General features: G+C 35.6%; 1 protein-coding gene across 2 annotated transcripts in view; it reads left to right on the top strand.

The window, feature by feature from the left end:
* CNTN5 (contactin 5) overlaps window positions 1-24299 on the top strand; it is a 603304-nt gene that overhangs the window by 167102 nt on the left and 411903 nt on the right. For both annotated transcript variants that reach the window (XM_088051481.1, XM_088051480.1), the window contains exon 2: window positions 13236-13375. The gene's annotated coding sequence lies outside the window, so the exon portion shown is untranslated. The remainder of the gene's footprint in view (window positions 1-13235; window positions 13376-24299) is intronic.

Below are 24299 nucleotides of genomic sequence, written 5' to 3'. Positions count from 1 at the left end.
TCACTTGTCTGCTAATGTGACTCAACTTGTAAAAGAAAGTGTTATAAATATTGATGATAATTGTTAAACATTATACAGGGTTACATGATATCAGCTCAGCTGTTCAGGAGATTATTATCTTTTCCTGGGAAATGTAAAACAATTATGAGACATTTCCTGTTCATGAGAGGAAAAGGGAAGGCAAAAACGGGAGGGGAAATAGAAGGAAGTGGCAGAAGGAAGTGGCGGAGGGAGGGAAGGCAGGCAGGAAGGCAGGAAGGCAGGCAGGAAGGCAGGAAGGCAGGAAGGCAGGAAGGCAGGCAGGAAGGAAGGAAGGCAGGAAGGCAGGAAGGCAGGAAGGCAGGAAGGAAGGAAGGAAGGAAGTGGCGGAAGGAAGGAAGTGGCGGAAGGAAGTGGCGGAAGGAAGGAAGTGGCGGAAGGAACGAAGTGGCGGAAGGAAGTGGCGGAAGGAAGGAAGTGGCGGAAGGAAGGAAGTGGCGGAAGGAAGGAAGGAAGTGGCGGAAGGAAGTGGCGGAAGGAAGTGGCGGAAGGAAGGAAGGAAGTGGCGGAAGGAAGTGGCGGAAGGAAGGAAGGCAGGAAGGAAGGAAGGAAGGAAGGAAGGAAGGAAGGCAGGAAGGAAGGCAGGCAGGAAGGAAGGAAGGAAGTGGCGGAAGGAAGGAAGGAAGTGGCGGAAGGAAGTGGCGGAAGGAAGTGGCGGAAGGAAGGAAGGAAGGAAGGAAGGAAGGAAGGAAGGAAGGAAGGAAGGAAGGAAGGAAGGAAGGAAGGAAGGAAGGAAGGAAGGAAGGAAGGAAGGAAGGAAGGAAGGAAGGAAGGAAGGAAGGAAGGAAGGAAGGAAGGAAGGAAGGAAGGAAGGAAGGAAGGAAGGAAGGAAGGAAGGAAGGAAGGAAGTGGCGGAAGGAAGGAAGGAAGGAAGGAAGGAAGGAAGTGGCGGAAGGAAGGAAGGAAGGAAGGAAGTGGCGGAAGGAAGTGGCGGAAGGAAGTGGCGGAAGGAAGTGGCGGAAGGAAGTGGCGGAAGGAAGTGGCGGAAGGAAGTGGCGGAAGGAAGGAAGGAAGGAAGGAAGGAAGGAAGGAAGGAAGGAAGGAAGGAAGGAAGGAAGGAAGGAAGGAAGGAAGGAAGGAAGGAAGGAAGGAAGGAAGGAAGGAAGGACCTTGACATTCCTTCTTCCCTGTGTTTATATTTATTTTTTTATATTTATTTGAGATTTAGATTTAGAGTTATTTTTTGTTTTTACTTTAGATTTACAGTGTGGTTTTGCTATGTACTAAACAGAGTTCAAGGATATAAAATGGGAAATTCCTCTCCAAGACTGCAGCAAAGGCTCTGTAGCTCCTGATTTTAAGCTGAAGGAAGGCAGGTTTAGATTAGATGTTAGGAAGAAATTCTTTACTCAGAAGGTGGTGAAGCATTGGAAAAGGTTGCCAAAAGACGTGGTAGATACCTGATTCTTGGAATCTTTCAAGACCAGACTTGATGGAGCTCTGGAAAATTTGATCTAGCGCATTTCATCCCTGTCCATGGCAGATGGGTTGGAATTAGGTGGTCTTTAAGGTCCCTTCCAACTCAAACCATTCTATAATTCTATAAATGTTCAGTACAGACTAACCTACCCCACAGTAAACTCCATGGGCCATATGTATCTTATAGGGAACTGATCGAACACTTTTATATACTGATCCCATCATACTTTGCTGAATGAGTTCCTACTGTAAATTTCTCCTTATTTTGCCTCTGCTAATCCTAGGGAAGACTGAAAAAAAAAAATATTCTAGACTGATTGTACTGGGTTTTTTTGTTGGGATAGAATTAATTTCTTCATTGTAGCCAGTGTTGGGCAGTGTTTTGGATTGTGGTGAAAACAGCGTTGATAACAGAGGTTTTAGTTATTACTGAGCAGAGCTAACAGAGTCAAAGATTTTTCTATTTCTTGTACTGCCTTGGCAGTGAGGGTGCTGGGCATGCACGATGTCTCGGGAGGGAACACATCCAGGAGAGGTGACAACAATTGACTCAAAAGATACTCCATGTGAATGGCATCATGCAGCATGTTAATCTGGGGGAAGAAAAAGGGAGGGGAGGACATTCAGAGTGATGAGGTTTGTATTACTGAGTCACTGCTGAGCACAGTGGAACTCTGGTTCTCCTGGAGATGGCTGACCACCTGCCCATGAGATGTGATGAATGAGTTCCTTCTTTTGCTTTGCTTGTGTGCACAACTTTTTTTTGTTATAATTTTTTACCTGTTAAGCAGTCTTTATCTTAACAAATTATTTTTCTCACTTTTACCTTTGTATTGCTTATTCAGGATTTGAGAAAAAAAGCCTGACCACAGTAAAGGATGGTAATAATAACAACAATAATAATAATTACTTATTTTGAACTGAATTTTTGTGTCCATATCACACATTTGTTCTATGCATGAAAGCAAGCCAACTTAAAAACAGACATGACACACAATTGACAAAGAATGTTATTACAGTTTATTTATCAAACAGTTTAAGCTTAAGAATGCAGTTTCACATTGAAAATTCGTAATATTTACCTCTGCTTGATTTTAAATGACGCAAGTGTCTGGTGATTTCAGGATGATTTCCTGATCAGTGTTCTTATTTCGTCCAAAATAAGCTCAGTGCAAAATTATCTGGGCCAGTTCTATCCCTGAATTCCTTTTTTAGGCACAAATGGGCCAAAAAATATGCCTATGTGCTTTGTCCTGTAACTCAGGTAAATTGCTGGTAAATACTGCAGTATATTGTCAGTGAAAAGGATCATGCAATTTGCTTTATTGCACCCACTTCTTGAGTAGGATATACACTATTAAATTTTTTTCTTCATAATGTTTCTAACTTATCTGATAATTATTAAAGAGATTTATTACATTTACATTTATTATATCTAGGAAGCTGTGAATGTGTTACTGAAGTACAGGTAGAAAATAGCCACTGCTCTCCTCACTTCTGCAAGGTCAGTCATTTCATGATACAAGTTTATCAAGCTGGTCAAGCATGACCTCCCTTTCAGGAAGCTGTGCTGACTATTCCTGATTATTTTCTTGTCCTTCATGTGCCTGGAAATAGTATCAGCATTAGCTGATCCATAACCTTCCCAGAGACTGAGGTAAGGCTGAATGGCCTGTAGTTCCCTGAGTGGGCTGTATGTTGTTAGAAGAATAATATTAGAAATATTTCTAGGATTTGTGTCACAAGATGAGCTGGAGAGTTCTTTACTTGATAATATTGCTCCATGCATCAGTAACATGATGACTTTTTCAGTAACATATCAAAGCGACTCTGAATATTTAAGAGTTCCAGCACTAAGAGGAAGAGCATTATTGATTTGGAAAACATTGATAGAATAAAAAAGAAAAAGGCTAAAGCATGACCAGCACACAGAGGTGTTGGTATGTGATTAGCTAAACCAGGCACCTTCATCTACATCTATAATCTATAATATATAATATATATCTAATATCTAATATCTTATATCTTATATATTGTATATCATATATCATATATCATTTATATCTGTATATATTATATTTGTATATTATATGTATATATTATATAATATATATAATATAATATTTTTCCAGATTAAGTCATGTCCCCCTCCCCCCTTTTTAGTTTAGCTTCTAACATAGATGAAATTCTAAGGTTTTGATGGAAAGAAGCAAGAGAAAGAGGAAATGGAGGAAGGGAAGGAGGGCAAAAAGGAAGGTGTTCAAAATCCCAGGATTTTTTACCCAGTGGGTACTCTGGGACAGAGTTGCACTAGCTGCAAACTGACTGGGATTTGAGGCACAGGGTGATGTGGGAAAGAGAGCAAGAGGGTAATTGTGGGCACTTAATAGTCTTGGGGTGATGGAGAGGGCTTCAGTCTTTAGCCCAAGCAGCTGGTCTCACATTACAGAAGCACTGAAAGCAATGGTGGTGTGAGGACATTTATGCATGTTGGAATAACATTTTTAGCAAAAATTAGTGTTTTTAGTATTTATCCCTTATAGTTCTGAATCTGGCATCTGTTCCAAATCACACTTTTTCTATCACAATTTCAATATGGCTTTAACTAAGCTGATATATTTAGAAAGGAATTTTCCTGTGTTTAAAACATTCAAAGTATGTATCTGCCCCCAGATCATACACTTTGTAAACAAAGAAATATACTCTGCTGATCTTCATTAAATTCTTGTATGACTAACCCTAAAATGTATCTCTGATTATTATTTCATTTGCTCTACCTATACTTAATTTGCACAGATTTGTGGCATCTATATGTCATTTCCCAGTGTAACTTACTTTCACCATAATTTGGGTAGAAAGTGCTCTGAATGACATGGCAGAGCCACTGGGCCACTGTTCAGCCACTGAGCCTTCCTCACTCTGCAGTTATCATGGTTCTGCCTCTCAGTGCCTTTGTCTGCATGAGAGAATAATTCAGTCATCTTTTGTCCTTAGTATTTTTTAGTTACAGGCACTGCATATTGTCTGATCTTTACTCCTGCATTACTTATTCTCTTGTACTGACTTATTAAGTAATGCTATTTTCCTTGCTGCTCTAATAGACCACTCTTTTCTAATTAAAGTAGAATGAAAGAATGAGAAGCAGCATGTTTCCAAAGTAAAGCGACAGGCAGGAGACTCAATTTCTTTTACTGTTTAGACAGTAGGTCACTGTTTGACTTTGTGAAAATCACTTAGAAGATCCAAATTTGCAAGCAGCTGCACGAAGTTTGGGTGTCTTCCTTTTGTTACCTACCTCAGAGTTTTGTTCTGAGAAGTGTTCAATGGAGAGAACAGCAGTTAAAGGTGATAAGACATGCAGGTACTTGACATATTCACCAATTAGGATAGTATTAGAGCATTTCAAAGTCAACATCTTGAAGTCCCAGGTGATTTCAAGCTTGGTTTTTGTTTTTTGGGGTTTTTTTTTAAGTGCTGACTTAAAAAATAGTGTTCCTTGATTTTCCTGTCTGCAAATAGAAAATAATAGCCTTCATAAGGCCTTTTGATTGAAAATGTTTATAAAACTTTGCAGGATTCCCTTGTGTGAAGGAATGAGACTTTATGAAACTAAGACTCTCTTTCCTAGATTATGGCAGTTCACCAAATCTTCTAAAAAACAAGGCTTGAGTCAGCCTTCACTGCACACTGATCCACATTATTGTGTGCATTATGAGTCAAAAAGAAGAGAAACACAATTAGTCATAATTCTGCTTTCCTCCTAGAGAGTGATATATATCCAAGAAAAATCATCTGTGGCTACAAAGTCAAAAGAAAACTTCCTGTTAGTTACACTTGAAACTAAGTATTTTTCCACAATTAAAAAGAATCTGAGCAAACAGATGCAACAGAAGTTGAGCTCAGAGGAGGAGTTCACCATGAGAAGAGTACTTGCACTGGCAACCAGAAACAACAGTGAGTTTATTTCTAAAGTGTATTATTTTACTAACAACGATGCAGCAGCAGTGCCAGCATAAACAGCATGCTTATAGAAAGGTGGCCCTATATACGAACGTGAAGATCCTGTTGGAGTGGAGTTGGAAAACAGGTTTGGGTAAGGACCTCTCTCACAGTCTCCTTTTCCCATCAATATACCCATGTTTTAGTGTGTTGGAACCAGCTTAGTTGCATGACAGAACGCTTGGAGGAGACTGCACTATGACAAGACAATATGCATGAAAAAAGGTGAGATGAAACTCCATAGCAAAGTCTCATGATCTGTGTAACCCAGGGTTACACAGCTGGTGCATGCACAGAAATTGCTGCAGGGGGATTGTAGGATTCTGTAATACACAAGATGGACACTTTTTGTTCCTTAAAATTTCTCTTCATTATTACACAGTATCAAAAATACTGCAAAAATCAACATTAGCAAGAATCCTACCACAGAGATCATCTATAGCAAATATAAAAAGGATCAATAAAGTGAATATATATAGCAATTAAAAATTACTAACAGCAATCACTACAATCATTATTATAATCAATAATATATTAATGAGAAATAATATGGCAACAGTCAATAGCATCAGCAATCAATCATATAGCAAAAATCAATATAAAGAAACAACAATTAGTACAGGTTACTGTGAGCTTTTCATTAGTGAAGCAACTTCTCACCAATATAACAGAAGATACACTTAAAACAGATGATTTATATGGATGTAAAATACCAGTTTTGAGTGAATTAGTCTTCAGAATGAGTCAAATCACATTAAAGTGTAAGACAAACCAGTAACCAAGAGAGACCCAGCCATTGCAGAGCTGTAAAGGGCAAACTGAAACTACTCCAAAAGTGGGCCCAAAGCAGGGACCAACAAAGTAATGGAGTCTGATTTCAAAAATGACTGGCCTCATGGAGTCTGGAGTTAGCTTGGTGTCCCCAGTGAGAGTCTAAGATCTTGTAGAAAGTTGGTGTAGATTTAAACTTCTTTTAAAAAGTAAAAACCTGTGCAGCATGAGAAGGTCTCAGGGAGAGAGAAGCTCTATGTTGGATAAAAACAAAGTTCTTTTTATATTGTAGAGATATAAAAGCACATAGGACACACAATTTTGAGCAGCTACTAGATGCTGTTAATGTCTATTTTTCACCCAGACCTCCAAGGAAGTGGTGATATTTCTGTTCTCGCAGCCTAATTTTATTTTCCAGGACTGTTTCCACTTTCTCAGAGAGTAAGTAGCACTTTCTTGAGTTTTGCACTTACTGATGGTATCTCAGGAGGTCACCACTTTCTAGGTTTATTGCCTGTACTTTTAAAGAGGCCAGCTACACTTTTCCAGTATGTTTCTAGTTCCAGGACCCAGTTCCCAGGCTCACAGCTCCCATACCAGCAGGAATTCTCTTTGATAGTACCTTTCCTCTTTCTAAACTTTTTGTCTGCTTGCATCACAAAGTTATGGTGTTAGTGATGACTCAGAGTAAAATCCCAAAGTAAATCATGCAGCACTGTGTTGTTCACCTTCTACATCTCCTGATGATAGAGAAACAGGAAACAGAAGCCAAATATTATGCCACTTACAAACATTTGCAAATGATCTTCTTTTGGAGCTGAGTGTGTGTCCTCAACATTTCATCTATACAGCTAAGAATTATCTCCTGCCATATAATTTTGTTCTTTCAAAATCTGCATCTGAGCAATTTAGTTCCTCCAATTCTAACTCTACAGCGTAATGGAAATTACCATTGAAAGCCTCATATTTATTGTCATAGCTGCTGGTAACCATTTCCTTACTAATTCATGTCTCTGTGGTTTTCCTTCTGAAAAATGGACATTTACTTCTATTCTGAAAAAATCATGACACACTGCAGACAGCACCAGTTCTGGGTGTTAGAGATATTACAGACACCATCATTATTGTTATTATATTGTTATTATATATTGTTATTATAAGTGAGGGGAGAACAACTATTCTGGGATCACATCTTACTGTTTGTGGAAGGTATATGTAAGTAGGCAGTACAAAATTACTTGTGAATATCAATATATCATTTAAATGTAAAGATGAACGTGTTGCTACATATTTAAGGACTTGAGTAATAATCTCCACTTCTGTCTACCAGATTAAAAATCTATTATGAAATCTTCATTTTGAAATTACAGAGCTCCAGACCATGTGCATAAATTTAAAATAAATCCCTAGTTTCACAGGCTTTCTGAAAGTTTTCCTACTGGAGAAGTCAATGAAAGACAGGGATGAGGACATGCCACTCACTGTGTGGTACCTATCATTCCCTTCCGCGAGTAAATAATTTCTCATCACTTCAGGAGTTGACTTTTGTTTTCTAAATGGAATATTTTTCTTCTAAATTCAAGTTCAGAATTAGACAAAGCTTCCCTTGGGCTGACCAGGCTGTTGCCCACCACACAGGAGGGAAATGTTCTCACACTTCCAAATAAATCAGTAGAAACCCTTTCCCGTGTTGTGTTTGATTTCTCTATGGGTAAATTCAAAGCAGACATTTAAGGATAATGTGAGATGGGAGAAATAGCTAACCCGTGGAGCAGTTTTATGCACTGAAGCTCTATTTTAAATTGTATTTTAAAAAGGCTTGGGCTGAAATATGACCAGTAATGGCCAGAACACTTGATAAGGGGTCTGAGGATGAATTTCTTGCCATTAATATATCCTGTTATATCTATACTCTCTGTAATCCTCAGCTGTTAAGATTGTACAGTACCAGAAATAGATTGAAGAAAAAGGAGAAAAAGGCTCTAAATGGAAAACGTTGCACTAAGAATTCAAAAGAAGGATTGAAAGCCACATATGTAGTAGAAATACTTGGGGTTTTTTTATAGCAAGCTTATTCTTCAGTGTAACCTGCACTACAAGCCTCCCAGAGGACATTTAGGAACACAGTAGTCTTTGATCTTAATGGAAACTGTGTTTGCTGAGGATGGTGCTGTCTGCCTTGCAGTCACCAGGTAGTCTGGTTGCACAGCAGGAACCTCTTGCCTGTAATACAGACACAGATAGTGAAACCTGCTTCATCTGTCTGAGGATGCCTGGAGTTTCCTCTAGTTCAATGTGGGAGGTATTGCGTTTCTTAGAAGAGCTGCTTTTTCCGTGCAGCCGATGATGCCGTGACACGTTTTCAAAGTAGCTGGGGACTGTAGGCCCATTTGACAAAGTAGGAAAGAGGCTAATCTAAGTGGAAGAAAGATCTGATTTGGCCCCTTCAAGAAAATAGGTGGAATTATTGAGTAGATACGTGAGAAGGATGTAACTTGATTTTCTGAACCATGCTATATCAGAAATAGTAGATTTGTTTTATAAATGTTGAAGGGCAAGTCAATTGACAGGCTATTTTAATGAAAAATAAAGGATTTATCCTTCAACAGAGAATGAGATTTTAAAAGGGCATAACTATCTTGTGTGAGGTCAAAAGCAGGAGAAAGATCTATGCAACTCTCAAGGTATTTTTTTCCAACTACAGCAGGTTTCAATCAAATTTCTCACTGGATCTATTACCTCTCTATTTGCCTCTCCTACCTTGCCCTTCCACAACATTTAATAGCTTTATAACTGCTTCTCCTTTCTAACATATCAAAATCCACTGATTCTTAAATGGTCATTAATGAGAATGTAATCTGTCTTGTCTGAGGATCACTGGGAGACAGCATAGCCCCACAGTGAGCTATTCTTCACATCCCTCCTGCACAGCCTTTCTGAGGATACTGATTTTACACCTCTCTCCACTCTAATTTCCTGTTCATTCTACAGTATAGCATCTATTAGTCACAGAAAGTTGGAAAGTTAAAGACTCTACAGCTAGAGTACTCTGAGGCTTGCAACTAGAAAGGTTTTAGACCTTTGTGTGTAATGGGCTGTAAAAGCAAAAGCTGTGATTTATTGTTTCTTTCAGATACTGAAACCTAATGGCTAGCCCACCTTCTGTGGAATTCAGTGATCTGCAGATGTTTATATCAAATAAAGTGTTTGAATAAATTGTGATTCTTTCCCTTTTAATGCATCATGCTTATATGCTACTGTGCAATATTTCTTTCACAATTATATTTTTGACATTCAGTTCAAAGCTAAAAGTAATACAGATTAATATTTATTTTCATAAAAAAAGTTTTAAAAAATTTAATCTGTGACAATTAGTAGCAAAAAATTCTGATGAATTATACATTAATTCATATTAAATCTGTCAAAAATAAAATAAAAATTTAATTTTTTGGCATATGGACATGGATGAACACAGAATGACATATTATAGTCACACACTCAATTAGGATATATACCTCTGAAACTTATAGAAGAGAAAGAGACTCAAGGAAAAAGAAAAGTTAATTCTGAACTGTACTAAGAGTAGTGATTTGTCACTATTATTGTGAAAAGGCAATTTGTATGTTTGCTTTTAATTTCCACTACAAAATAAAAATTGTATAAAATGAAACACCATGGAATGACATGATTCTTAAGTGCAATGTCTTTCCCAGGTGTAGCTGTAAGCTTTGCAGGAAAATGATTGATCAGCTTAATAATATCTAGGAATTAGTTTCAAAATATGCTGTGAAAAAAGCAGAATTTTTATAGCCAAAAAAAAGAAACACATTGTTTATGTAGATTCAATAATTTATTGTTAGTGTAATTTAAATCCTAACTGTCTCTTGAAGACTTCTTTTTAGTTCAGTACTTATTATTACAGGAAAAAAAATTAAAAAAAAAAAGAAAGACATTAAAAATAACAAAAACTATACCATCACAGAAGAAGCTGAAATTTCCATACACGTGGTATTGCTAGTACTTTTATCCTATCAAGTTTGATTTCCCAACACTCAGATCTAAATGTTGGCTTCAGCAAGGGTAGAGTCTGCAGCTGTTTAATGTATCCTCAGTCCTTCATTAGTACTCAGGTGGGTGTTTTCTTCCTCACCTTAGACTCAAGTAAGGACTTTTTCTATGTTTGCCAGCTTTCTCACAAATTACTATTTGTCACTATTTTTCACGTGTGCTTCTTCTATAACTGCTAATTATGGCATACTTCACACATGTTAGATACATGTTCTTTGTTCTCTTTGCTGCCTTCAAAAGTGTTTTTGCCAGGTCTGTTTGTACTGCCTTGGCTGGTCATTAGTAGGATGCTTATAGACATTGGGTCTGGAGCATCAGCTTGTATCCTGTTTCTTATGATTATGTGCCTTCCCCTCTCTGCACTGCATCTTCTGTCCCACTATTCAAGGTCTGCTTTCTCATACCACATCCATATTCCTCTATGCTTTGTTTCTATGTTAGAGTCATAAATATTAGATTCTATACAGAAAAACTACTTGTTACTACCACATACGTGAAAATTTTAATCTAAAAAGATAATCAAGAGCAAAATGAAACAGACCTAGTTTCTTGGTAATTGCAAAAATTGCTGTTACAGCTCTAGCAAATATAACAAAATTTAGCTAGGTAAGAGAAGTTATAGCCCTGGAAGTTTGTACAAAGATAAGGGCAAACTGGTAGCTGTAGCAATATCTTTTTCACTGAGCTACAGGATCCATTCCACTCAGAGAAGTATTTAGGGCTTTTTCTAATTTTTAGGTAAATGCTTCAGGACTGAGGTCTCCAATATCCAGGTGCTGATTGGAGAAGCTCATAATGCAGTCTAATGAAATAAAGCGGGGCTGTGTGGAGTTGCTTCTGTCAAAGATGAGAACTGAGCCTGCAGCTTCCGAGGGTGAATCAAGTTTCACCCATTTTATCATGTCTCGAAATAGTTGCTAACAAACAGGTGCTCAAAGGACAGGAGTGAGGGATGAAATTCCTTACTAAAAGTGTCAAAATTGTGCTAGGAAATGAAACTTTGAAGGTTTATTAGCTCATGAGCTTTTACTACTTGGTAAACAAGTAGACCAGAGAAAGGTGTACTTGTAGGATACTTGGTATTCACCTGGTTATTTGCTTACACTAAGCATTATTATAATTAGCAAATAAAAAACATACAAATACTGTAAAGGAAGGGAAAGATCTAATTATCTCTCTTCCAATATGGTGGCTTCATGACTAGATTTCTTTTGTCTTTGTCTTCATAATTTTTATAAAATTTCACTGTTTTCTGCAAGGTGAACCAGCTCTAAAAGAAGGATGAGCAGATTGCCTTCCTTTGCTTCACAGATCTAAATGGTTACTGGACTGCAGATGCAGCTTTGAATCATTCAAGCAGTACAGAGCATAGCTGTAATATCACTTAGGTAATTTCTTATCCTCTAGGCTGGGCTGCAAAAATATTAATAAGAACAGCAGCAGATTTTCTTCCTTAAACTGTTTAGTTAGTTAGTTAGTTAAAGTTTGTTTGTTTGTTTCAAAATATGAAATATAAGTCAAAGCTACTCTCCGATGCCTTAATTCAGTGCCTTTCCAAAGGCAAGGTCTAGATAAAATTTTTAATTTGAACTCCAAGGGTAATAGAGTGAGGGAAGATTGTTTATAATTCTCAAGTGAATTAGCTATGAAACTGATAGTTCTACTGGTACTTTGGTAGAAGAAATTTGGACACCTAATACATTTCCTGCCAGTCACATAAACAGGTATGACTAGGACAGTTAGTTGGCTTTCATTTATTTGTTTGGTTTGTTTTGTGTAGGGCCAAAGCTATTTAATAGATATACTTCCAGCTGCTGCTGGTTTCCTAGGACAAGAGGTGAAGTAGACAGTAAATTAGAATATGAAGGCATTGTCCATGTTTCCTTTAGTCAAGATAAAAGAATGAAAAAGTCAAGGAAAGAAGCATTTAAAAAATTAATTCAGGCTGAATATAAGAAAATGAAAAAAAAGGAAAAGTTTTAAAATTATATGAATGTGTTAATTGTTTAGTTAATAGATACTTTTTAATGAAAAGACTGTTTTTTAGCCTTTATGTGAAAATTGCTAAATGCCCATGTAACACCACAACAGCGTTTTTTGCACTTTGTGTTTTGGTTTAGGGATTTTTTTTTTTTTTTGTTTGGGTTTTTGGGGTTTTTTTGGTTGGATTTTTTGGGGTGTTTTTCTTTAGTTGGTTTTAGGGGGGAGAGGTTAGGGTTTTTTTTGCTTTCCTAATTGAAGTTGCTAACAACTGTTCAAATTTATTAAAAGTGTTGTGATTCCTCTGCAGTCAATTTAACTTAATGATTGAATAGTTCAAACAATAATTATTTTAAGGAAGTCATGCTCTATTTTTTTAGGATAATAAGCTAAATGGAGACACATGCCTCTAGCATAATTTCAAATGAGTACTTTGAAAATTAAATAATCAACAAAGTTGTGATTGCATGTTATCTGGAAAAGGTCACCCTAAAAAATTTCATGTGAGAAAGCATCTTTACAAAAATGCTTATGAGTTGGTTTAAATTCAAACAGAAATGATTTTATATTCCTTCCATTATAGATGAGTATACATGAACATAAGAGGCTAATAGTGTAAACCCATACTTATCCATTCTTCCCAGCACCATCCTTTCTTAAAGGATAGCAGACAAAAAAGAACTCTTAATTCTCTTAATTTCTTGTTCTTGTTTTAAGAAATTAGATTTTTCTTTTCCACCAAACAGCATAAAACACTTTTGAGTTCTGTATCCACTCTGAAACAAGACAGGTATCTCAGATTAAACTCGTACAGCCAGCCTACACTGCTATATCATACAATATGCAAGGAATGAAACATAAAGAGCCAAATGAATATATTCCACTTAGAAAAAGGTTTGAGACATCTAACGCTTCAAATACAGCTCTACACACACATGTAACTTTGTTTTTCCCCACAGGTTACAAAAAGGGAGTCCTAATACAGTTGGATCCAGTGCAGCTCCTGAGAATCATTGGCTTTCACTCATACAGGACCTAATCTGTGGAGATCATTTCTGTTTTGAAGAACAGCTTCTATACAGCCAATTGGAAAGTTGAGGTACTGGATATTTGGACAAAACTGCTTTTGGGACATGTTTATTGCCTTTATTTTTTGTCTTTATTAGTTTATAAAGTTCAAATCAAACACAGATGTTCTCACGAGCAATTTAAACTGAATAAGGTGACAAATAGAACAGAGATTAAAAAAACAAATCTAGTTTTATGGATGATATTGTTATATTTCTCACCATGGGTTTGTAAAAGGTTCTGCTTTGAAAGTGTATACCACTCCTTATAAGTGTTTAAAAATTGTCACTGCAATATAGCCTTAATCTCAGTGCATTGAACAGGTTTTGAAATCTAACTTTTGTGTCACATTTGGTAGCATATAATTGATTCTGGAAATCTCTGTAGAAAAGTCACAAAGTCTATACCGCATGTCTAACCTCAGATATTTCACTGTGGCTTGGTCTCGGTCTAGAATATGGTGGGTTTGTTGCAGAACTCTGAAATGACAAGCGAGTTCCACAAAGGTAAACCTCATGAAGGTCAAGGAAAATTCCCCTTTTAGGAATTATGGTTTATTCCAATTTATATTAAGTGGTTTGTGTAACTCAGGGAGCAAGAGTACTGAATAAATACAAATCTGTATTAATGAAGCAGGTGAATATGAAAAGTGCTTTGTTCAAGAGCCTGTTGTGATTCAAACCATTGTGATACAGCAGCTGTAGATTTGAGTCATTTGAATCTGGTATTCACTATACAGATGAATGATAGTTATTCGCTTTCAATTTATCATGAGTACAGCCACAGATTGAAATAAGATGGAGTAAATGTCTGCGGTTATCTGTTAACTGGTGTGCTTTATCATTTCATAGCTGAGTGACTCATGATCATGCAGCTCAGAACACCTCTAATTAATTTTTGAGTTGAGTATTTATCCTTAACCTCAAACTATGGTTTATTAATGGGTTAAGGTAAAGAGCTTGCTAAAGTGTAATGTGTGGCTGTGCAAACATATTTGGAGGCACATAGTTCATTGTTGGATGTCAGATGTTTTACCTGCCTACCCAACTAATTGAGAATCATATCAGAGAGCCAGCAAGACATTGTAATGAATGACAGTGACCTCCAAAAGACATAACTGAATTAGAACTGATGAACTCGATATGAGTAGAATTACAGTGTCACTTTAAATATAACACAGTTTAACTCATTTTCCTGCCCTTGGAAATGTATTGCACTAAGCATAGAAAGGATTGGCAGGTAAATTTCAGCTTGTTGGGTTTTTGTTTTTTTTTCTACAAGTGTCATAAGATGAGAGGATTTACTGAAGGATGTTTGTTATATCAAAATATTTTGGTTCTGAATGCATGCAAAGCAGGCTTTCTGGAATCTAAGACGTGTCTTTAAGGGTTTTGAGGAGCAAAAAGTGATAGGGGAAGAGAAGAGGGAAGAGGGTTTTTTCTAGGGAGATAAATGAAAAATCATTCTTTTATCTTTCTTGCTAAAGAACAGAAAAGTTTAAGACATAATTGTTTAAGATATGTTTAAGACATAATTTCCCACATATTTTTGTTTCTCAAAATAATAACTTCTAATAGGCTAAATAATGGTGTATACTATTCAAGAATTCTGTTAGTCTTTAGACTGGAGGTTTATGGTGGTCAAATTTTGACAAATATTTCAGGATCATTTCTGTAGATATTCTTTCTACATTAATCCATAATATCAAGCAACAGAACCAACATCTGGCCTTCCAGCCTTTGTGTGGAATGTTAAACTCATCCTTTGTTGCAACAGAGCAGAACTGAGTCTTGTGCCTGTTCCTTAAATCCATGTGGTTCATTTGCCATAAATGATAAAGTGTTCAAATATAGAAATTCTATTGAAAAATAACATAAATTTCCAGTGAAACACAAATTGTGCTGTATTTTGCTACACTTCTTTAAAGAAAAAAGATTTGGCATAATTTTATACCTAAGCAGGAGCTGCTTATGTACTGGTGAAATATATGCTGTCCAAACCATATATTTGGTAGTCCATGTCCTCAGCCTCTCAGTGAGTACATAGTGTGAAATAAAACAGATTAAGGGAAAACGCTGAGCTTCCCTGCCTAAAGCCCCTTGAATTTTTTTCTCAACTTTGAGGTTAAGGCATACATTTATCTCTCCCAAAATAATTTTTTTTTTCTTTCCTAAGATTACTCTGATTCCCCTGTTTATTTTCTTTTACTGCTGTGCATTTATCTTTAATTGTGTTTCCCAGGAATAAGGCTTGTGTACAAAACAGAATAGTTGATGCATGTCAAAGTTTCATTCTTTGTTTTTACTTAACCACTCAAACAAATGGACAACAGCAACAAAGTTTATATAAACAATAGAAATGTCTCTGATGCGTGTTTTTGAATAGCTTATGTCATTCACATTATAGTATCTATCTTGACCATGTGGATCTTGGCATAATAATTAGATTGAATACATCTGTTAAGAACTGCTCTCCCTTTCAAGTTTTGCTGGAAAAAAATTGTACCAGTTAGGAAAAACAGTTGCTAAAATGGGCTCTATAGGAGAGGGTTATATTTTGTTATTTTGGATGATCTGAAATTCTGACAGTTTTAACAATGATGGTCAGGAACAAAAGTAGCAGTGATTTTTAAAACACAAGTCTTCAATATCTTCCAAATGTGAAGATTTCAATAGACTAACACACCAAGAGAGTGGAAAGACCTGACAGAGTGTAGAATTGAACAGCCCTTAAATGGCTCGTGCTAGATGAAATAGAAACAGAAAAATGACCTTTATCTTTGTCACCACTGCAAATCTTGCTGTTCCACTGTTCCAGTGATGCATAGAGGTGGAAATAAAGGAGATGAGTACAATAGACTTTTCCATAGACCGAGTTTTCCAGGTCATTTAATTCTCTCTAGTGTGTTCAGAACCTTTCCAACAGAGCTAATGATAACAGATTGCCACATTATCCTACTCGTGGTGACCTGTTTGGGTACCTGCCAGAAATGCTACTCACTCAAAACTATATGTGAAAAATAGTGTTTACTAAATTCACTTCTAATGGTTATTATAATTTATTCAGGGAAAAAAAGAAGTATTATTGAGTACTTCATGTGTTAAATAATGGCTCAATTATTTTGAAAATTGATACTTTCGGTTGCTGCTCTGCTGCAACTGATTTTGAATTTTCCTTGTGGACTCTGGCCTTTTGCCAGTTCATGTTCCATGGGGAAAGTTCTCCTTATCAAACAAGGCTGTTTTTTCAACATATAGCCAGCTAAAATTACCCACAGAAATGCTTTCCTTGCTAAAAAAGAAGCACCTGTGGCTCTGAAAGGGATGATGTAGCATTTTTTTTCAAAGGATTTTTTTTTTTTTTTTTTTTTTTTGTGAGTACTTTTGGGCTGGACAAGCTTAAAAAATGATAAGGAGAAAGTCTTACTACCAGAGAATATCATGGTGTCCAGGTTCTTGATCTCATTATTTTAATATGATTTTTTTTATGCATAAAATTGACCATTCTAGATTTACCCTTAGTTTGAATTTCTATCTTTAACATAATTTTTTGAGAGCCAAGAAGCTTTATATCACATATACTATGTGATTTTTACCATGAAAAGAAAGAGCCTTTAAATATTAATTTTAAAAAGAGCATTTGTATAATAATTAAAGAAATTTTGACTAGAACATGCATTGTTTCTCCAATCCAATTGGAGAAAAATAATTTTCTGAAATAGATTCTGCCTGGGCATCCTACTTTTGATATAACTTGCTCTCGCATGTTACCTACTTAATTTTTAAGAGCTAAAGAGATTTAAATTTAAAAGTTTACTGTTTATTCATGTTGATTTCTAATCTAGTGTGTTTTAAAATGATTTCTGCAATTATATATAATACTTTAGGTTGTTTGTTTTTTTTAACTACATTTAAGTTTCTATAGAAATCATACTTTTTCCATATCAATGCAAAGTTCATGTTAACAGTAATACTAAACTTTACTATACACCAATGACTTAGTTAGGCTTTCCATGTAGAGTTATTAATTCTTTAACTTAGGGCCATTCAAGCCTGCATTGGCCATGCAATTCACCTGAATAGCTTTCCCTTGATTATAGAATTAAAAATACTAGAGGTAGAAAAACGCTATCAAATCTATTTCAGATGCAATTGTTCTCATCAGAAAAGGTTTCCCTCAGAGTCTGTTTCATACATTAAGGGCTCCAATTTCAATTTACAGAAAATGTTTTGCCTGCTGGATGCAAAGTACAGCAGTTAAGCACCTGCTTTGCTAACAGCTGAATCAACTCACGTTACTAACAACTTTTCAAGGTGGGGAGAGCAACATAGACTGGAGAATCACAGGTAGCAATGATAACATATTAGTTTAAAAAAAATAGGATTTAAGAGGTTTGGGGCTTACATGACTGATATCTTGTTGACAACATGCATGCCTGTGTTTGGAGAAAATTCATGTTTTTATTGCCTAAAATGAGTAGTGATTCTCTCCTTTCCTACTTACGTGTCTACAATAGAAATAACTAGAATATTCCAGGTTTTCAATCTTGAATCAATTTATTTTGACTTCAATTTTTTGTTCTTCTAGATTGCTTTATTTTAATTCTGTAATGAAATATTATATTTTGCTGCTCTGTAATTTTAAAAAGGTTTAAGCACTTCAAAATTAAGACTTTATGTTAGTATAATTTTTTTAAAAAGTCTTCCGAGTAATGTCTGAAGTCCTATAGTTCTGAATTATTCAGATATTAGTATGGTTTCATTAATATTGAGTACATAATTTGATGGATTAAATTGTGATATATATGTTTACAGCTTACTTCAAGCTAATGAGAATCTAAAATGTAACATATTAATAGTGTTTCACTGCCTTCTGTTGATGCACAATAGGGAAAATAGAAATACTATTCTAACAAATTGCATGTATGCAGGTTTCAGATCTCCTATAAATCACTCTCCATACAGGAAACCTTTTGTACAACCCAATGTGAGCTAAAGAAGAAAATATTTTGTCCTAATATAGTTACTTAGGCTCAGTCTGGCATTACAGTGAAGCCTTACCAATGACAAATCACTGCAAAAGATGTGGTTCAGTTCTCTCCTTGCAACCCTTTCTGCCCTGTAGCACATCTACAGATTATATATTCAATGTTTAATTGGTTGATAAGTGGAAAAGATTCTGCTTTTGTTTGTTTCATTCCATTCTGTTTTGAGGTAAATCAATATGCTAGATGTAAGGGAAATTTCAAGGCAGTAAGGCTTCTACTTTCCAAGGCAGCTTGCTATCAGACTGGCATTGCAGCCACAGTAAGCCACAAAACATGCCTAAATTTCTGAAGCAGGTGAGCTCTTCCTCTGATACAGCATCAGAAATCCCCATGAGAACAGGGGTGAACTACACACAGAGCCCTTAGGGTGCCACCTCCCACTGCTGAAGGATTAATTAATACAAAATTAACTGGTAGGGCCTCACCTCCATTTCTGGTCTGATCTGGGGAGGCACCATTCTTTTCATTAAAGCAATGAGTCAAGCCTCAAGCCATTAAGGTCCAAGGAGCTTTCATTGTTGGTTAAAACCAGCTCTAAATTGTACCAATTATACTAATATATATATATATATTTGGTATACCAATACCAAAATATGTTTTCTTTACACATAGTGAATATGGAAGTCCAGTCACAAACCTGGCTGTCCAAGACTGTGCTACACTGCTGTTTCCTACCAGCCAGGCTGAGATTAGCTACAAGGCAACCACTCATTCACATTGGGAATGGATAAAGGCAGATGGAGTTCGGGGCAGATACTACACAGTCACACATCCTTTCCTAAGAAATAAGCAGGAAAAAGAATTATATTTTAGCCACACATACTCTATGAGTAGTGAATGCACTACTATGTTCATAATGACAAGCACTGAACCTTGAAGACAGCTCATGGACCATGCCTTTCCAGATATGATATAAATATCACCATCTTATGTGGAATTCATGGATCTGGGTGATAGCCAGATGTAGCAATCCCTGAGCTAGAGGTAATTTTGAAAGAAGGCCATATTTCTCTGGAATTTTTTTTTTGGTAAAAAAAAGTCAGAAAACTGATGATTTGAAATTGATAATCAAAAATCGTTGAGAGAGTTAAAATCTTGTGTAAGATTTTCATTATACAGTTTATACAGGCACAACATTTCAGAACAACTTCATATACCATTCATGTTTCTGGTTTTGTATTAAATTCATTTACATTTCAAGTTTTCAGAAGTGTTTGCAAAGCATATGTTTATAAATGTTGTTTTATCTTCCTACACTTGCAAAAATTCCTAGTAAAGTGCTATAAAAATGCTTATACCATGCTGCTTTACATGACTAGAAGGAAAGAGAGAAAGAGGCTGTCAACCGATCTTGATTCTGTCTCATGTGTTCAAACCTGAATCTAAATTCATATCTCAAGATATTATATGTTGTAAAGACATGTAGAGAAGGGGTCTTAGCAAATGAAATATATTTCTATCTTTTGCAATGCTTTTAAATAGTAGAAAATCCACAGGCTTACACAAAAATTGAAACTTTACCTACTATAACAGAGACGCTGATAATAAACATTAAACATCCCTAATATGCAGCACAATTCCTTCTGCTTTCACAGGATAAGAAGAACCAAAGCTCACTGTTATATATTGTCATACTAATTATTGCTATTTCTTTATTATAGGAGTATTTTTTCCTATTTAAAGCCCTCAGAATGAAAGCTATTTTTATTCTTTGATTCATATATGCAGTGGGGTTTCTAAAGAAGATTTCTAATTAATTCTTTCAAATTCATAGGAACATTATTATTGTCTTAATCTAATATTTGATACTGATAGAAATGAGCTGCAAACTATTTAATGACATTCTGCATGTACTGTCTTAATCAAGTTTGTCATTGCCACCTGACACAAGCAATTTTAGAAGTCAACAGTCTCATTAGTTAATGTTAATGAATTTGACAGACACACACAATCGGCTTTTACCTTGGTTTTCATGTATTTTTATGGGATTCTTTTTTGAGAGTATAGACTTGATATTTATCAGTTGTGTAACTTTAAAATAATTTCTTGTAACTGATGCCTGCCTGGATTTTCTATCACATGAAATAAACTAGGTAACTACCAAATCTGGTAAGCTGAAATAACTCTATATAAAATGCAAATTTCATACAATCTTATTGTTCAGCTAGAAAAAGGGCCTTGGACAGTCTCCAGTCCAATCTTCTGCTCATGACAGGTCAGCTCCAAAGAGGTCAGGCCAGACTGCTTCGGCCTTCATCCCTTTGGCTCAGACCGAGATGCTTAGGTCTTCATTCAGTTGGGTCTTGAAATCACCCAAGGATGGAAAGTGAACAACTCTCAGCTCGTGCCACTGCCTCTCTGTCCTTATGGTGGAAAACTTCTCCTTATATTCAGATGAACCTCTCTTATTTCAATTTATCCTTCTTGTTTCTCATCTTTCCAGCTTGCATTGCTTTGCAGAGCCTGGCTGTCTCACTGACTTCCCCATAGCACTGGGGTCTGCTGGTAGATCCCTCCAAGGCCAACTCTGTTCCAAACTGAGAAAGTCCAGGTCCCTTGGACTCTTGTTAAAAGGCAAGTGCTTCAGCCATACCATCTCACTGACCTCCTTGTATTCTCTTCAGTTGGTCACTGTCTTTCTTTTACAGAGTGGCCCAAAACTGGACCCAGTATTCTAGATATGAAATTTCTTGGAAAAGAGAGAAATTAGGCAGTCTTTATCTTCACAAGATGTTTTTTTTTTTTAGTTGAGACCAACTTTAATTTACAGGAACATAGATCAGATTCTTGCTGATGTACCAAAATTTGATCTTCAGACATATGCATCAAAAGGGATACAATTTTTCTCTTGAAAGAGGATATTATGTAAGTCCTCTTAAAATTCCTGAATTCAAAACATCAGAGCAAAATAAAAGTTAAGGTAAGAACAATATTGGTATGGTTTATTTCCATAGGAGAGTTCCCCGGTTGCTTTTTTTGGTGATGTTTGCATAGCTACAGTTTTGTGTAAATGTTTCATTCTCTATTAGAGTGAAAGAGCAAAAAGAAACAACTTTCAACTGATGCAAAAGACATCCCTGTTTACTTGCTTTAAAATTAGTCTGAACTGTCCCAGCTGGTGCTTCAAAATGAAAAGCTGCATGGGACTGTTCCTCATACAGTGGTTGACATCAGGTTCTCATGCACTCCTTTCCCAGGAAACCAAACTGAGAACATGATGGTCATCAAAGCAGCAGCTTTCAAGGCAGGGAGCATACTGAAGAACTCAATAAGAAATTGACAGAAATTAACCTTCTATCAGTGATTTGGCAAAAGAGAGACATAACTTTACACATCACTCTCAAGTTTATTATCCTTTATTTTCCTTCTACACCTTCAGGTTTCATCCCTTTTGTCTCTTATGAGACATAGTTATTAGTGCATAATTACATTTTGTTGTTGCGCCACTTTCCCTGTTAGGTCATGGCTTTATCTCCTGTTTGCCCATTGCATGTGGTGGAGATGTTCTCTCCTGGTTTGAGATTCCAAAGGAGATAGAAGTGTGGGCTGCTCACTGTGGTCCTTCTAGAGATAAGAATGAAAAGGTTGTATATTCGGAAGAAAAATGTGTATCATCCTAATGCAAATATCTGAGAAGGCAAAATATTTATAGGGTGATTTCTCTCAAGTTTATTTCTAGCCAGAAAGGGAGAAGAGTGGTATTATATGAGACACAAGAGCTACAGTCAATAAATCTTGTGAATAAGAGACTACACTATTTTTATTTTTTTTTTTAACGGAAGTTTAAAAGCTTTAACTGTCTCTTTTATGTTAAAAACATATTGTGTAGTCTTTGTGATTTACAGCTGAAAGTTGCATTACAATATTTTAAGTGAAAGTTCACCATTTTATTTCACCAGAACAAAAGAGGAAAAATGTAGCTTCTTTCATACTTTTATTCTTTTACTCCAAGTTCTTTTCAACTAAATCTTAATGTAAAATGAGAAAGAGCTACAGCTTCCTTAAAATATGATTAGGTATTCTGGGCTTTAAGTTCTTGATACACAAAAATTAAAATTTCATTTTAATCCTATTACCTCAAGTGTATTATAATTGAATATTCATTTAAATATCATCCCAGTTCAGATGCTGCATTTAGAGATTTATTTATTTGTAAATGGCAAACGACATTTTAAGTCTATGTTAATTTAAGAAAAAAAAACCAAGTAATAAATTATTACTCAAAATAGTCTGCCATAAATATGTAATAAGGAACTCATACCTATGTGGACAAAAAAAAAAAGCTTTGACCACAAGACCTCAACATTTCACCTGGTGAAAGAAATAACTAATATATTTATAAAATAACAAAATATGGAAGGAAGCACATCTCTTGATGAATAGCCTGGATGGAAATGTTACCTGATAGGCTGAATATGTTCTGGATTTAAGGGAAATTTCTGCAATTGCATGCAATAAAGTAAGCTGTGTTCCTGAATATTGTAAAACAAGACTTTTGATATTCTATTCCCATTTTTGCCAGACTTTGAAAGCCTCTCTTTCAAGTCTTTCATGAATGGAAAGTGAAAATAAACACCAACATAACTTTTTCATAAAGCGAATAAAAGTGATATGTTAACTTACTTAAAGTGCAAGGAATCTTTTACAGAATTTATACTTGAATTGGTTATGAGGACTAGGCAGTATAAAAATATATTTGAGTAAATGACTATTTCTAGCAAATAAAATGCAACATATAAATTTTGTAACAGTAATCCTAGTTACTGTTTCAGATGTTTTATGCAGCAAAATTCCACTTCCAAAGCTTGATACTGAAAATCCTTTGATCCAAATTAGTTAGTTTAAAATTAAGTCCTTGGTTTGCGGAAACATGGAAGATTTCAAGACATCCTAAGATCAGGTAGAAGAGAAATAGAAAGGCACTGGCAAGTGTCAGTTATTCCATAGCAAAACTCACTTCAAACAGAAAACTTTGTTTAGCTTTCCGTAGTGAATGTGAGGTAAATACTCATTTTATTTTTAAAGGGAAAGAATTTTTTTTTTTTAATTTTCAGATTTAGGAAAAGAAAGGCAGTGGGATGTCACAGTTTCTGTCTGCAAGCTGGTGCATCTTCATAGCATGATTGGCTGGGCTCTGCAGCATAGGAAAATACATTCTTTTAATCCCAACTCCTTCACCTACTTCCTTATAGAGATAATACCTTATAGTGAAGGAGTTGCTAGAGATATAAATGTGGTGGATAAAGCTTTTTCCTCTTTAGGTACATCTTCCATTTTCACTGGTAGTTATTCTGAAATTTCAGCAAAGGTGACATTTGCTGTGTAAACTTCTGCAAATGGTCACTGAGCTCACATTCAAGGGTACCCTCTGAGCATTTCGTTTTATCTGCAGTACTTTGATGTATCCATACTGGTCCCACCCATCAAGAATTCATATGTATTTCTATTCAAAGTCATTTACAAAATCAATTACTACTCTCTGATTTTTTTAATATATCACATGCTTTTTATAATTAACATGTACTTAAAGAGATGTGTTCAGTTTCCAAGATATACTGATCCATAGATATTTTTAACTATTTTTGATATGCAGATTTTCAAGTAGAGCTTTCTCCTATTATCTGTAGATTATTTAAAAAAAATAATTACTTAATTGTCTTCTTGAGTTCAAAATTAAAAAGTTCATATACGGGGTAAAGAACCTTCAGTGTTATTTTTTTGATTCAGTTTGCCCCTCACTGAACATTACCAGTTTTACTATATGCAGGAATTGTTTATTTCACAGACTTGATGTAAACTAATTCATAGTATTTATTAAGATAAATGCAAAAATAAAATAAAAATGAAATGGATTTTTGTTCATTAAAAATCTCCTTTACTCTGTAAAACATACACTAATGAAAATTAG

Source organism: Pseudopodoces humilis, chromosome 2 (assembly GCF_049639895.1).
Source record: "Pseudopodoces humilis isolate 2021_Gansu_Grassland_sample_001 chromosome 2, ASM4963989v1, whole genome shotgun sequence".
Lineage (NCBI taxonomy): Eukaryota > Metazoa > Chordata > Aves > Passeriformes > Paridae > Pseudopodoces > Pseudopodoces humilis.
This window is presented reverse-complemented; position numbering and strand designations above follow the sequence as displayed.